Source organism: Aulonocara sp. 'chitande type north' Nkhata Bay, linkage group LG5 (assembly GCF_057382095.1).
Source record: "Aulonocara sp. 'chitande type north' Nkhata Bay isolate Kocher_YH1m ecotype deep benthic linkage group LG5, A_spYH_male_GT1.1, whole genome shotgun sequence".
Classification (NCBI taxonomy): Eukaryota; Metazoa; Chordata; class Actinopteri; order Cichliformes; family Cichlidae; genus Aulonocara; species Aulonocara sp. 'chitande type north' Nkhata Bay.
The window spans coordinates 403,033-418,649 of NC_141348.1; the positions used below are offsets into that span (position 1 = coordinate 403,033).

Consider the following 15,617-nt stretch of genomic DNA (forward strand, 5'->3'; position numbering starts at 1 on the left):
TTACACCACGTCAGGGCCTGTGGCTCTGGCTGAGGCCACTTACACCACACCAGGGCCTGTGGCTGCTGGCTTAGGCCACCTACACCACACCAGGGCCTTAGTTGCTATTGAGGCCAATTACACCACACCATGGTCTGTGGCTCTTGCTCAGGCCACTTACACCACACCAGGGCCTGTGGCTGCTGGCTGAGGCCACTTACACCACACCAGGGCCTGTGGCGGCTGGCTGAGGCCACCTACATCACACCAGGGCCTGAGTAACCGGCTGGGGCCACTTACACCACATCAGGGCCTGTGGCTCTGGCTGAGGCCAGTTACACCACAACAGGGCCTGTGGCTGCTGCCTGAGGCCACATACACCACACCAGGGCCTTAGTTGCTATTGAGGCCAATTACACCACACCAGGGTCTGTGGCTCTTGCTCAGGCCACTCACATCACACCAGGCCCTGCGCTTCTGGCCACTTACACCACACCAGGGCCTTATTTGCTATTGAGGCCACTTACACCACACCAGGGCCTGTGGCTCTTGCTCAGGCCACTTACACCACACCAGGGCCTGTGGCTCTTGCTGAGGCCACTTAGACCACACCAGGGCCTGTGGCTGCTGGCTGAGGCCACTTACACCACACCAGGGCCTGTGGCTGCTGGCTGATGCAACCTACACCACACAAGGGCCTGAGTGACCGGCTGGGGCCACTTACACCACATCAGGGCCTGTGGCTCTGGCTGAGGCCACTTTCACCACACCAGGGCCTGTGGCTGCTGGCTGAGGCCACCTACACCACACCAGGGCATTAGTTGCTATTGAGGCCAATTACACCACACCAGGGTCTGTGGCTCTTGCTCAGGCCACTTACACCACACCAGGGCCTGTGGCTCTTGCTCAGGCCACTTACACCACACCAGGGCCTGTGGCTGCTGGCTGAGGCCAGTTACACCACACCAGAGCCTGTGGCTGCTGGCTGAAGCCACTTACACCACACCAGGGCCTTAGTTGCTATTGAGGCCACTTACACCACACCAGGGCCTGTGGCTGCTGGCTGAGGCCACCTACACCACACCAGGGCCTGTGGCTGCTGGCTGAGGCGACTTACACCACACCAGGGCCCTTTTGCTGCTGGCTGAGGCCACTTACACCACACCAGTGCCTGTGGCTTCTGGCTGAGGCGACTTACACCACACCAGGGCCTGTGGCTGCTGGCTGAGGCCACTTACACCACACCAGGGCCTGTGGCTCTTGCTCAGGCCACTTACACCACACCAGGGCCTGTGGCACTGGCTGAGGCCACTTACACCACACCAGGGCCTGTGGCTGCTGGCTGAGGCCACTTACACCACACCAGGGCCTTATTTGCTATTGAGGCCACTTACACCACACCAGGGCCTGTGGCTCTTGCTCAGGCCACTTACACCACACCAGGGCCTGTGGCTCTTGCTCAGGCCACTCACATCACACCAGGCCCTGCGCTTCTGGCCGAGGCCATCTTCACCAAACCAGGCCCTGTGCTGCTAGCTGTGGCCATGTACAACACACCAGGCCCTGTGCTGGTTCCTGAGGCCATCTTCAACAATCCAGGGCCTGTGCTGTTGGATAAATGCTAAACTGAGCCTTTGGGTTAGGGTATTATGCAAACATGCAGGTATGGTTATAGGATTGTCTTCGTAACTTCAGGTACTTGCCACCTAATCACTTGAATCCATAAATTGAGACATTGTGCTGGGGCCAGCAGCTTACGGCCATACCACCCTGAGCACGCCCGACCTCGTCTGATCTCGGAAGCTAAGCAGGGCTGGGCTTGGTTAGTACTTGGATGGGAGACTGCCTGGGAATACCTGGTGCTGTAAGCCTTTCATTTTCATGTCATTGAACCGCTTTTGATCCAGAGAAGGGGTGTATTAAAAGACCAAAAGCAGCTGCCCATTAATAATGGCACATTAATCACATTGCTTTTGGCTCTTTTCCAATGTCTTGTGCTGCTAGCTTATGCCACCTACACCACACCAGGGCCTGAGTGACCGGCTGGGGCCACTTACACCACATCAGGGGCTGTGGCTCTGGCTGAGTCCAGTTACACCACACCAGGGCCTGTGGGTTCTGGCTGAGGCGACTTACACCACACCAGGGCCTGTGGCTGCTGGCTGAGGCCACTTACACCACACCAGGGCCTGTGGCTCTTGCTCAGGCCACTCACATCACACCAGGCCCTGCGCTTCTGGCCGAGGCCATCTTCACCAAACCAGGCCCTGTGCTGCTAGCTGTGGCCATGTACAACACACCAGGCCCTGTGCTGGTTCCTGAGGCCATCTTCAACAATCCAGGGCCTGTGCTGTTGGATAAATGCTAAACTGAGCCTTTGGGTTAGGGTATTATGCAAACATGAAGGTAGGGTTATAGGATTGTCTTCGTAACTTCAGGTACTTGCCACCTAATCACCTGGGCATTAGTTGCTATTGAGGCCAATTACACCACACCAGGGTCTGTGGCTCTTGCTCAGGCCACTTACACCACACCAGGGCCTGTGGCTCTTGCTCAGGCCACTTACACCACACCAGGGCCTGTGGCACTGGCTGAGGCCACTTACACCACACCAGGGCCTGTGGCTGCTGGCTGAGACCACTTACACCTCACCAGGGCCTGTGGCTGCTGGCTGAGGCCACTTACACCACACCAGGGCCTGTGGCTGGTGGCTGAGGCCACCTACACCACACCAGGGCCTGTGGCTGCTGGCTGAGGCGACTTACACCACACCAGGGCCCTTTTGCTGCTGGCTGAGGCCACTTACACCACACCAGTGCCTGTGGCTTCTGTCTGATTCCACTTACACCACACCAGGGCCTGTGGCTCTTGCTCAGGCCACTCATATCACACCAGGCCCTGTGCTTCTGGCTGAGGCCATCTTCACCAAACCAGGCCCTGTGCTGCTTGCTGTGGCCATGTACAACACACCAGGCCCTGTGCTGGTTCCTGAGGCCATCTTCAACAATCCAGGGCCTGTGCTGTTGGATAAATGCCAAACTGAGCCTTTGGGTTAGGGTATTATGCAAACATGCAGGTATGGTTATAGGATTGTCTTCGTAACTTCAGGTACTTGCCACCTAATCACTTGAATCCATAAATTGAGACATTGTGCTGGGGCCAGCAGCTTACGGCCATACCACCCTAAGCACCCCCGGCCGGGTCTGATCTCGGAAGCTAAGCAGGGCTGGGCTTGGTTAGTACTTGGATGGGAGACTGCCTGGGAATACCTGGTGCTGTAAGCCTTTCATTTTCATGTCATTGAACCGCTTTTGATCCAGAGAAGGGGTGTATTAAAAGACCAAAAGCAGCTCCCCATTAATGAGGGCACATTAACGACATTGCTTTTGGCTCTTTTCCAATGTCTTGTGCTGCTAGCTGATGCCACCTACACCACACCAGGGCCTGAGTGACCGGCTGGGGCCACTTACACCACATCAGGGCCTGTTGCTCTGGCTGAGGCCAGTTACACCACAACAGGGCCTGTGGCTGCTGGCTGAGGCCACATACACCACACCAGGGCCTTAGTTGCTATTGAGGCCATTTACACCACACCAGGGTCTGTGGCTCTTGCTCAGGCCACTTACACCACACCAGGGCCTGTGGCACTGGCTCAGGCCGCTTAGACCACACCAGGGCCTGTGGCTGCTGGCTGAGGCGACTTACACCACACCAGGGCCTGTGGCTCTTGCTCAGGCCACTTACACCACACCAGGGCCTGTGGCTCTTGCTCAGGCCACTCACATCACACCAGGCCCTGCTCTTCTGGCCGAGGCCATCTTCACCAAACCAGGCCCTGTGCTGCTAGCTGTGGCCATGTACAACACACCAGGCCCTGTGCTGGTTCCTGAGGCCATCTTCAACAATCCAGGGCCTGTGCTGTTGGATAAATGCTAAACTGAGCCTTTGGGTTAGGGTATTATGCAAACATGCAGGTATGGTTATAGGATTGTCTTCGTAACTTCAGGTACTTGCCACCTAATCACTTGAATCCATAAATTGAGACATTGTGCTGGGGCCAGCAGCTTACGGCTATACCACCCTGAGCACGCCCGACCTAGTCTGATCTCGGAAGCTAAGCAGGGCTGGGCTTGGTTAGTACTTGGATGGGAGACTGCCTGGGAATACCTGGTGCTGTAAGCCTTTCATTTTCATGTCATTGAACCGCTTTTGATCCAGAGAAGGGGTGTATTAAAAGACCAAAAGCAGCTGCCCATTAATGAGGGCACATTAACGACATTGCTTTTGGCTGTTTTCCAATGTCTTGTGCTGCTAGCTGATGCCACTTACACCACACCAGGGCCTGTGGCTGCTGGCTGATGCCACTTACACCACACCAGGGCCTGTGGCTGCTGGCTGAGGCCACCTACACCACACCAGGGCCTTAGTTGCTATTGAGGCCAATTACACCACACCAGGGTCTGTGGCTCTTGCTCAGGCCACTTACACCACACCAGGGCCTGTGGCACTGGCTGAGGCCACTTACACCACACCAGGGCCTGTGGCTGCTGGCTGAGGCCACCTACACCACACCAGGGCCTTAGTTGCTATTGAGGCCAATTACACCACACAAGGGCCTGTGGCTGCTGGCTGAGGCCACCTACACCACACCAGGGCCTGTGGCTGCTGGCTGAGGCCACTTACAACACACCAGGGCCTGTGGCTGCTGGCTGAGGCCACCTACACCACACCAGGGCCTGTGGCTGCTGGCTGAGGCCACTTACAACACACCAGGGTCTGTGGCTCTTGCTCAGGCCACTCATATCACACCAGGCCCTGTGCTTCTGGCCGAGGCCATCTTCACCAAACCAGGCCCTGTGCTGCTTGCTGTGGCCATGTACAACACACCAGGCCTTGTGCTGGTTCCTGACGCCATCTTCAACAATCCAGGGCCTGTGCTGTTGGATAAATGCCAAACTGAGCCTTTGGGTTAGGGTATTATGCAAACATGCAGTTATGGTTATAGGATTGTCTTCGTAACTTCAGGTACTTGCCACCTAATCACTTGAATTCATAAATTGAGACATTGTGCTGGGGCCAGCAGCTTACGGCCATACCACCCTGAGCACGCCCGACCTCGTCTGATCTCGGAAGCTAAGCAGGGCTGGGCTTGGTTAGTACTTGGATGGGAGACTGCCTGGGAATACCTGGTGCTGTAAGCCTTTCATTTTCATGTCATTGAACCGCTTTTGATCCAGAGAAGGGGTGTATTAAAAGACCAAAAGCAGCTGCCCATTAATGAGGGCACATTAACGACACTGCTTTTGGCTCTTTTCCAATGTCTTGTGCTGCTAGCTGATGCCACTTACACCACACCAGGGCCTAAGTGACCGGCTGGGGCCACTTACACCACATCAGGGCCTGTGGCTGCTGGCTGAGGCCACTTACACCACACCAGGGCCTGTGGCTGCTGGCTGAGGCCACTTACACCACACCAGGGCCTGTGGCTGCTGGCTGAGGCCACCTACACCACACCAGGGCCTGTGGCTGCTGGCTGAGGCCACTTACACCACACCAGGGCCCTTTTGCTGCTGGCTGAGGCCACTTACACCACACCAGTGCCTGTGGCTGCTGGCTGAGGCCACCTACACCACACCAGGGCCTGTGGCTGCTGGCTGAGGCGACTTACACCACACCAGGGCCCTTTTGCTGCTGGCTGAGGCCACTTACACCACACCAGGGCCTGTGGCACTGGCTGAGGCGACTTACACCACACCAGAGCCTGTGGCTGCTGGCTGAGGCCACCTACACCACACCAGGGCCTTAGTTGCTATTGAGGCCACTTACACCACACCAGGGCCTGTGGCTCTGGCTGAGGCCACTTACACCACACCAGGGCCTTATTTGCTATTGAGGCCAGTTACACCACACCAGGGCCTGTGGCTCTGGCTGAGGCCACTTACACCACACCAGGGCCTGTGGCTGCTGGCTGAGGCCACTTACACCACACCAGGGCCCTCTTGCTGCTGGCTGAGGCCACTTACACCACACCAGTGCCTGTGGCTTCTGGCTGAGGCGACTTACACCACACCAGGGCCTGTGGCTGCTGGCTGAGGCCAATTACACCACACCAGGCTCTGTGGCTCTTGCTCAGGCCACTTACACCACACCAGGGCCTGTGGCACTGGCTGAGGCCACTTACACCACACCAGGGCCTGTGGCTGCTGGCTGAGGCCACTTACACCACACCAGGGCTTGTGGCTGCTGGCTGAGGCCAATTACACCACACCAGGGCCTGTGGCTGCTGGCTGAGGCCACCTACACCACACCAGGGCCTGTGGCTGCTGGCTGAGGCGACTTACACCACACCAGAGCCTGTGGCTGCTGGCTGAGGCCACCTACACCACACCAGGGCCTGTGACTGCTGGCTGAGGCCACTTACACCACACCAGGGCCTTAGTTGCTATTGAGGCCACTTACACCACACCAGGGCCTGTGGCTCTGGCTGAGGCCACTTACACCACACCAGGGCCTTATTTGCTATTGAGGCCAGTTACACCACACCAGGGCCTGTGGCTCTGGCTGAGGCCACTTACACCACACCAGGGCCTGTGGCTGCTGGCTGATTCCACTTACACCACACCAGGGCCTGTGGCTCTTGCGCAGGCCACTCACATCACACCAGGCCCTGCGCTTCTGGCCGAGGCCATCTTCACCAAACCAGGCCCTGTGCTGCTTGCTGTGGCCATGTACAACACACCAGGCCCTGTGCTGGTTCCTGAGGCCATCTTCAACAATCCAGGGCCTGTGCTGTTGGATAAATGCCAAACTGAGCCTTTGGGTTAGGGTATTATGCAAACATGCAGGTATGGTTATAGGATTGTCTTCGTAACTTCAGGTACTTGCCACCTAATCACTTGAATCCATAAATTGAGACATTGTGCTGGGGCCAGCAGCTTACGGCCATACCACCCTGAGCACGCCCGACCTCGTCTGATCTCGGAAGCTAAGCAGGGCTGGGCTTGGTTAGTACTTGGATGGGGGAATACCTGGTGCTGTAAGCCTTTCTTTTTCCTGTCATTGAACCGCTTTTGATCCAGAGAAGGGGTGTATTAAAAGACCAAAAGCAGCTGCCCATTAATGAGGGCACATTAACGACATTGCTTTTGGCTGTTTTCCAATGTCTTGTGCTGCTAGCTGATGCCACCTACACCACACCAGGGCCTGATTGACCGGCTGGGGCCACTTACACCACATCAGGGCCTGTGGCTCTGGCTGAGGCCACTTACACCACACCAGGGCATTATTTGCTATTGAGGCCACTTACACCACACCAGGGCCTGTGGCTCTGGCTGAGGCCACTTACACCACACCAGGGCCTGTGGCTCTTGCTCAGGCCAGTTACACCACACCAGGGCCTGTGGCTGCTGGCTGAGGCCACTTACACCACACAAGGGCCTGTGGCTGCTGGCTGAGGCCACCTACACCACACCAGGGCCTGTGGCTGCTGGCTGAGGCCACTTACACCACACCAGGGCCTGTGGCTCTTGCTCAGGCCACTTACACCACACCAGGGCCTTAGTTGCTATTGAGGCCAATTACACCACACCAGGGTCTTTGGCTCTTGCTCAGGCCACTTACACCACACCAGGACCTGTGGCACTGGCTGAGGCCACTTAGACCACACCAGGGCCTGTGGCTGCTGGCTGAGGCCACTTACACCACACCAGGGCCTTATTTGCTATTGAGGCCACTTACACCACACCAGGGCCTGAGTGACCGGCTGGGGCCACTTACACCACATCAGGGCCTGTGGCTCTGGCTGAGGCCACCTACACCAAACCAGGGCCTGTGGCTGCTTGCTGAGGCGACTTACACCACACCAGGGCCTGTTGCTGCTGGCTGAGGCCACTTACACCACACCAGTGCCTGTGGCTTCTGGCTGAGGCCACTTACACCACACCAGGGCCTGTTGCTGCTGGCTGAGGCCACTTACAACACACCAGGGCCTTTGGCTGCTGGCTGAGGCCACTTACACCACACCAGGGCCTGTGGCTGCTGGCTCAGGCCACTCATATCAAACCAGGCCCTGTGCTTCTGGCCGAGGCCATCTTCACCAAACCAGGCCCTGTGCTGCTAGCTGAGGCGACTTACACCACATCAGGGCCTGTGGCTCTGGCTGAGGCCACTTACACCACACCAGGGCCTGTGGCTGCTGGCTGAGGCCAGTTAAACCACACCAGGGCCTGTGGCTGCTGGCTGAGGCCACTTACACCATACCAGGGCCTGTGGCTGCTGGCTGAGGCGACTTACACCACACCAGAGCCTGTGGCTGCTGGCTGAGGCCACCTACACCACACCAGGGCCTTAGTTGCTATTGAGGCCATTTACACCACACCAGGGCCTGTGGCTCTGGCTGAGGCCACTTACACCACACCAGGGCCTGTGGCTCTGGCTGAGGCCACTTACACCACACCAGGGCCTGTGGCTGCTGGCTGATTCCACTTACACCACACCAGGGCCTGTGGCTCTTGCTCAGGCCACTCATATCACACCAGGCCCTGTGCTTCTGGCCGAGGCCATCTTCACCAAACCAGGCCCTGTGCTGCTTGCTGTGGCCATGTACAACACACCAGGCCCTGTGCTGGTTCCTGAGGCCATCTTCAACAATCCAGGACCTGTGCTGTTGGATAAATGCTAAACTGAGCCTTTGGGTTAGGGTATTATGCAAACATGCAGGTAGGGTTATAGGATTGTCTTCGTAAATTCAGGTACTTGCCACCTAATCACTTGAATCCATAAATTGAGACATTGTGCTGGGGCCAGCAGCTTACGGCCATACCACCCTCAGCACGCCCGACCTCGTCTGATCTCGGAAGCTAAGCAGGGCTGGGCTTGGTTAGTATTTGGATGGGGGAATACCTGGTGCTGTAAGCCTTTCCTTTTCCTGTCATTGAACCGCTTTTGATCCAGAAAAGGGGTGTATTAAAAGACCAAAAGCAGCTGCCCATTAATGAGGGCACATTAACGACATTGCTTTTGGCTCTTTTCCAATGTCTTGTGCTGCTAGCTGATGCCACGTACACCACACCAGGGCCTGAGTGACCGGCTGGGGCCACTTACACCACATCAGGGTCTGTGGCTCTGGCTGAGGCCACTTACACCACACCAGGGCCTGTGGCTGCTGGCTGAGGCCACATACAACACACCAGGGCCTTAGTTGCTATTGAGGCCATTTACACCACACCAGGGTCTGTGGCTCTTGCTCAGGCCACTTACACCACACCAGGGCCTGTGGCACTGGCTGAGGCCACTTACACCACACCAGGGCCTGTGGCTGCTGGCTGAGGCCACTTACACCACACCAGGGCCTTATTTGCTATTGAGGCCACTTACACCACACCAGGGCCTGTGGCTCTTGCTCAGGCCACTTACACCACACCAGGGCCTGTGGCTCTTGCTCAGGCCACTCATATCACACCAGGCCCTGTGCTTCTGGCCGAGGCCATCTTCACCAAACCAGGCCCTGTGCTGCTAGCTGAGGCGACTTACACCACATCAGGGCCTGTGGCTCTGGCTGAGGCCACTTACACCACACCAGGGCCTGTGGCTGCTGGCTGAGGCCAGTTAAACCACACCAGGGCCTGTGGCTGCTGGCTGAGGCCACTTACACCATACCAGGGCCTGTGGCTGCTGGCTGAGGCGACTTACACCACACCACACCAGAGCCTGTGGCTGCTGGCTGAGGCGACTTACACCACACCAGGGCCTGTGACTGCTGGCTGAGGCCACTTACACCACACCAGGGCCTTAGTTGCTATTGAGGCCACTTACACCACACCAGGGCCTGTGGCTCTGGCTGAGGCCACTTACACCACACCAGGGCCTTATTTGCCATTGAGGCCAGTTACACCACACCAGGGCCTGTGGCTCTGGCTGAGGCCACTTACACCACACCAGGGCCTGTGGCTGCTGGCTGATTCCACTTACACCACACCAGGGCCTGTGGCTCTTGCTCAGGCCACTCATATCACACCAGGCCCTGTGCTTCTGGCCGAGGCCATCTTCACCAAACCAGGCCCTGTGCTGCTTGCTGTGGCCATGTACAACACACCAGGCCCTGTGCTGGTTCCTGAGGCCATCTTCAACAATCCAGGACCTGTGCTGTTGGATAAATGCCAAACTGAGCCTTTGGGTTAGGGTATTATGCAAACATGCAGGTATGGTTATAGGATTGTCTTCGTAACTTCAGGTACTTGCCACCTAATCACTTGAATCCATAAATTGAGACATTGTGCTGGGGCCAGCAGCTTACGGCCATACCACCCTAAGCACGCCCGACCTCGTCTGATCTCGGAAGCTAAGCAGGGCTGGGCTTGGTTAGTACTTGGATGGGAGACTGCCTGGGAATACCTGGTGCTGTAAGGCTTTCATTTTCATGTCATTGAACCGCTTTTGATCCAGAGAAGGGGTGTATTAAAAGACCAAAAGCAGCTGCCCATTAATGAGGGCACATTAACGACATTGCTTTTGGCTCTTTTCCAATGTCTTGTGCTGCTAGCTGATGCCACCTACACCACACAAGGGCCTGAGTGACCGGCTGGGGCCACTTACACCACATCAGGGCCTGTGGCTCTGGCTGAGGCCACTTACACCACACCAGGGCCTGTGGCTGCTGGCTGAGGCCACCTACACCACACCAGGGCCTTAGTTGCTATTGAGGCCAATTACACCACACCAGGGTCTGTGGCTCTTGCTCAGGCCACTTACACCACACCAGGGCCTGTGGCTCTTGCTCAGGCCACTTACACCACACCAGGGCCTGTGGCACTGGCTTAGGCCACTTACACCACACCAGGGCCTGTGGCTGCTGGCTGAGGCCACTTACACCACACCAGGGCCTGAGTGACCGGCTGGGGCCACTTACACCACATCAGGGGCTGTGGCTCTGGCTGAGTCCAGTTACACCACACCAGGGCCTGTGGGTTCTGGCTGAGGCGACTTACACCACACCAGGGCCTGTGGCTGCTGGCTGAGGCCACTCACATCACACCAGGCCCTGCGCTTCTGGCCGAGGCCATCTTCACCAAACCAGGCCCTGTGCTGCTAGCTGTGGCCATGTACAACACACCAGGCCCTGTGCTGGTTCCTGAGGCCATCTTCAACAATCCAGGGCCTGTGCTGTTGGATAAATGCTAAACTGAGCCTTTGGGTTAGGGTATTATGCAAACATGAAGGTAGGGTTATAGGATTGTCTTCGTAACTTCAGGTACTTGCCACCTAATCACCTGAATCCATAAATTGAGACATTGTGCTGGGGCCAGCAGCTTACGGCCATACCACCCTGAGCACGCCTGACCTCGTCTGATCTCGGAAGCTGAGCAGGGCTGGGCTTGGTTAGTACTTGGATGGGAGACTGCCTGGGAATACCTGGTGCTGTAAGCTTTTCATTTTCATGTCATTGAACCGCTTTTGATTCAGAGAAGGGGTGTATTAAAAGACCAAAAGCAGCTGCCCATTAATGAGGGCACATTAACGACATTGCTTTTGGCTCTTTTCCAATGTCTTGTGCTGCTAGCTGATGCCACCTACACCACACCAGGGCCTGAGTGACCGGCTGGGGCCACTTACACCACATCAGGGCCTGTGGCTCTGGCTGAGGCCACTTACACCACACCAGGGCCTGTGGCTGCTGGCTTAGGCCACCTACACCACACCAGGGCCTTAGTTGCTATTGAGGCCAATTACACCACACCATGGTCTGTGGCTCTTGCTCAGGCCACTTACACCACAACAGGGCCTGTGGCTGCTGGCTGAGGCCACTTACACCACACCAGGGCCTGTGGCGGCTGGCTGAGGCCACCTACACCACACCAGGGCCTGAGTAACCGGCTGGGGCCACTTACACCACATCAAGGCCTGTGGCTCTGGCTGAGGCCAGTTACACCACAACAGGGCCTGTGGCTGCTGCCTGAGGCCACATACACCACACCAGGGCCTTAGTTGCTATTGAGGCCAATTACACCACACCAGGGTCTGTGGCTCTTGCTCAGGCCACTCACATCACACCAGGCCCTGCGCTTCTGGCCACTTACACCACACCAGGGCCTTATTTGCTATTGAGGCCACTTACACCACACCAGGGCCTGTGGCTCTTGCTCAGGCCACTTACACCACACCAGGGCCTGTGGCTCTTGCTGAGGCCACTTAGACCACACCAGGGCCTGTGGCTGCTGGCTGAGGCCACTTACACCACACCAGGGCCTGTGGCTGCTGGCTGAGGCAACCTACACCACACCAGGGCCTGTGGCTGCTTGCTGAGGCGACTTACACCACACCAGGGCCTGTTGCTGCTGGCTGAGGCCAGTTACACCACACCAGAGCCTGTGGCTGCTGGCTGAAGCCACTTACAGCACACCAGGGCCTTAGTTGCTATTGAGGCCACTTACACCACACCAGGGCCTGTGGCTCTTGCTCAGGCCACTTACACCACACCAGGGCCTGTGGCTCTTGCTCAGGCCACTCATATCACACCAGGCCCTGTGCTTCTGGCTGAGGCAACTTAGACCACACCAGGGCCTGTGGCTGCTGGCTGAGGCCACTTACACCACACCAGGGCCTGTGGCTGCTGGCTGAGGCCACCTACACCACACCAGGGCCTTAGTTGCTATTGAGGCCAATTACACCACACCAGGGTCTGTGGCTCTTGCTCAGGCCACTTACACCACACCAGGGCCTGTGGCACTGGCTGAGGCCACTTACACCACACCAGGGCCTGTGGCTGCTGGCTGAGGCCACTTACACCACACCAGGGCCTGTGGCTGCTGGCTGAGGCCACTTACACCACACCAGGGCCTGTGGCTGCTGGCTGAGGCCACTTACACCACACCAGGGCCCTTTTGCTGCTGGCTGAGGCCACTTACACCACACCAGGGCCTGTGGCTGCTGGCTGAGGCCACTCATATCACACCAGGCCCTGTGCTTCTGGCCGAGGCCATCTTCACCAAACCAGGCCCTGTGCTGCTTGCTGTGGCCATGTACAACACACCAGGCCCTGTGCTGGTTCCTGAGGCCATCTTCAACAATCCAGGGCCTGTGCTGTTGGATAAATGCCAAACTGAGCCTTTGGGTTAGGGTATTATGCAAACATGCAGGTATGGTTATAGGATTATCTTCGTAACTTCAGGTACTTGCCACCTAATCACCTGAATCCATAAATTGAGACATTGTGCTGGGGCCAGCAGCTTACGGCCATACCACCCTGAGCACGCCCGACCTCGTCTGATCTCGGAAGCTAAGCAGGGCTGGGCTTGGTTAGTACTTGGATGGGAGACTCCCTGGGAATACCTGGTGCTGTAAGCCTTTCATTTTCATGTCATTGAATCGCTTTTGATCCAGAGAAGGGGTGTATTAAAAGACCAAAAGCAGCTACCCATTAATAAGGGCACATTAATCATATTGCTTTTGGCTCTTTTCCAATGTCTTGTGCTGCTAGCTGATGCCACCTACACCACACCAGGGCCTGAGTGACCGGCTGGGGCCACTTACACCACATCAGGGGCTGTGGCTCTGGCTGAGGCCAGTTACACCACACCAGGGCCTGTGGCTGCTGGCTGAGGCCAGTTACACCACACCAGAGCCTGTGGCTGCTGGCTGAAGCCACTTACACCACACCAGGGCCTTAGTTGCTATTGAGGCCACTTACACCACACCAGGGCCTGTGGCTGCTGGCTGAGGCCACCTACACCACACCAGGGCCTGTGGCTGCTGGCTGAGGCGACTTACACCACACCAGGGCCCTTTTGCTGCTGGCTGAGGCCACTTACACCACACCAGTGCCTGTGGCTTCTGGCTGAGGCGACTTACACCACACCAGGGCCTGTGGCTGCTGGCTGAGGCCACTTACACCACACCAGGGCCTGTGGCTCTTGCTCAGGCCACTTACACCACACCAGGGCCTGTGGCACTGGCTGAGGCCACTTACACCACACCAGGGCCTGTGGCTGCTGGCTGAGGCCACTTACACCACACCAGGGCCTTATTTGCTATTGAGGCCACTTACACCACACCAGGGCCTGTGGCTCTTGCTCAGGCCACTTACACCACACCAGGGCCTGTGGCTCTTGCTCAGGCCACTCACATCACACCAGGCCCTGCGCTTCTGGCCGAGGCCATCTTCACCAAACCAGGCCCTGTGCTGCTAGCTGTGGCCATGTACAACACACCAGGCCCTGTGCTGGTTCCTGAGGCCATCTTCAACAATCCAGGGCCTGTGCTGTTGGATAAATGCTAAACTGAGCCTTTGGGTTAGGGTATTATGCAAACATGAAGGTAGGGTTATAGGATTGTCTTCGTAACTTCAGGTACTTGCCACCTAATCACCTGAATCCATAAATTGAGACATTGTGCTGGGGCCAGCAGCTTACGGCCAGCAGCTTACGGCCATACCACCCTGAGCACGCCTGACCTCGTCTGATCTCGGAAGCTGAGCAGGGCTGGGCTTGGTTAGTACTTGGATGGGAGACTGCCTGGGAATACCTGGTGCTGTAAGCTTTTCATTTTCATGTCATTGAACCGCTTTTGATCCAGAGAAGGGGTGTATTAAAAGACCAAAATCAGCTGCCCATTAATGAGGGCACATTAACGACATTGCTTTTGGCTCTTTTCCAATGTCTTGTGCTGCTAGCTGATGCCACCTACACCACACCAGGGCCTGAGTGACCGGCTGGGGCCACTTACACCACGTCAGGGCCTGTGGCTCTGGCTGAGGCCACTTACACCACACCAGGGCCTGTGGCTGCTGGCTTAGGCCACCTACACCACACCAGGGCCTTAGTTGCTATTGAGGCCAATTACACCACACCATGGTCTGTGGCTCTTGCTCAGGCCACTTACACCACACCAGGGCCTGTGGCTGCTGGCTGAGGCCACTTACACCACACCAGGGCCTGTGGCGGCTGGCTGAGGCCACCTACATCACACCAGGGCCTGAGTAACCGGCTGGGGCCACTTACACCACATCAGGGCCTGTGGCTCTGGCTGAGGCCAGTTACACCACAACAGGGCCTGTGGCTGCTGCCTGAGGCCACATACACCACACCAGGGCCTTAGTTGCTATTGAGGCCAATTACACCACACCAGGGTCTGTGGCTCTTGCTCAGGCCACTCACATCACACCAGGCCCTGCGCTTCTGGCCACTTACACCACACCAGGGCCTTATTTGCTATTGAGGCCACTTACACCACACCAGGGCCTGTGGCTCTTGCTCAGGCCACTTACACCACACCAGGGCCTGTGGCTCTTGCTGAGGCCACTTAGACCACACCAGGGCCTGTGGCTGCTGGCTGAGGCCACTTACACCACACCAGGGCCTGTGGCTGCTGGCTGATGCAACCTACACCACACAAGGGCCTGAGTGACCGGCTGGGGCCACTTACACCACATCAGGGCCTGTGGCTCTGGCTGAGGCCACTTTCACCACACCAGGGCCTGTGGCTGCTGGCTGAGGCCACCTACACCACACCAGGGCATTAGTTGCTATTGAGGCCAATTACACCACACCAGGGTCTGTGGCTCTTGCTCAGGCCACTTACACCACACCAGGGCCTGTGGCTCTTGCTCAGGCCACTTACACCACACCAGGGCCTGTGGCTGCTGG

General features: G+C 57.2%; 3 non-coding genes and 7 pseudogenes across 3 annotated transcripts; all 10 read left to right on the forward strand.

The window, feature by feature from the left end:
- Window positions 1-1,731: 1,731 nt before the first annotated feature.
- On the forward strand, window positions 1,732-1,850 carry LOC147328989 (5S ribosomal RNA). The gene has a single exon (XR_015129344.1). It is a non-coding gene; the product is annotated as a 5S ribosomal RNA (ribosomal RNA).
- A 1,294-nt stretch (window positions 1,851-3,144) lies between these two features.
- Window positions 3,145-3,263, forward strand: LOC147328990 (5S ribosomal RNA; annotated as a pseudogene).
- A 779-nt stretch (window positions 3,264-4,042) lies between these two features.
- Window positions 4,043-4,161, forward strand: LOC147328991 (5S ribosomal RNA; annotated as a pseudogene).
- Window positions 4,162-5,061: 900 nt separating this feature from the next.
- On the forward strand, window positions 5,062-5,180 carry LOC147328992 (5S ribosomal RNA). The gene has a single exon (XR_015129345.1). It is a non-coding gene; the product is annotated as a 5S ribosomal RNA (ribosomal RNA).
- A 1,733-nt stretch (window positions 5,181-6,913) lies between these two features.
- Window positions 6,914-7,022, forward strand: LOC147328993 (5S ribosomal RNA; annotated as a pseudogene).
- A 1,764-nt stretch (window positions 7,023-8,786) lies between these two features.
- Window positions 8,787-8,895, forward strand: LOC147328994 (5S ribosomal RNA; annotated as a pseudogene).
- Window positions 8,896-10,267: 1,372 nt separating this feature from the next.
- Window positions 10,268-10,386, forward strand: LOC147328995 (5S ribosomal RNA; annotated as a pseudogene).
- Window positions 10,387-11,284: 898 nt separating this feature from the next.
- On the forward strand, window positions 11,285-11,403 carry LOC147328996 (5S ribosomal RNA; annotated as a pseudogene).
- A 1,798-nt stretch (window positions 11,404-13,201) lies between these two features.
- Window positions 13,202-13,320, forward strand: LOC147328997 (5S ribosomal RNA). Its single transcript, XR_015129491.1, has one exon. It is a non-coding gene; the product is annotated as a 5S ribosomal RNA (ribosomal RNA).
- A 1,072-nt stretch (window positions 13,321-14,392) lies between these two features.
- Window positions 14,393-14,511, forward strand: LOC147328998 (5S ribosomal RNA; annotated as a pseudogene).
- The last annotated feature ends 1,106 nt before the right edge of the window (window positions 14,512-15,617 follow it).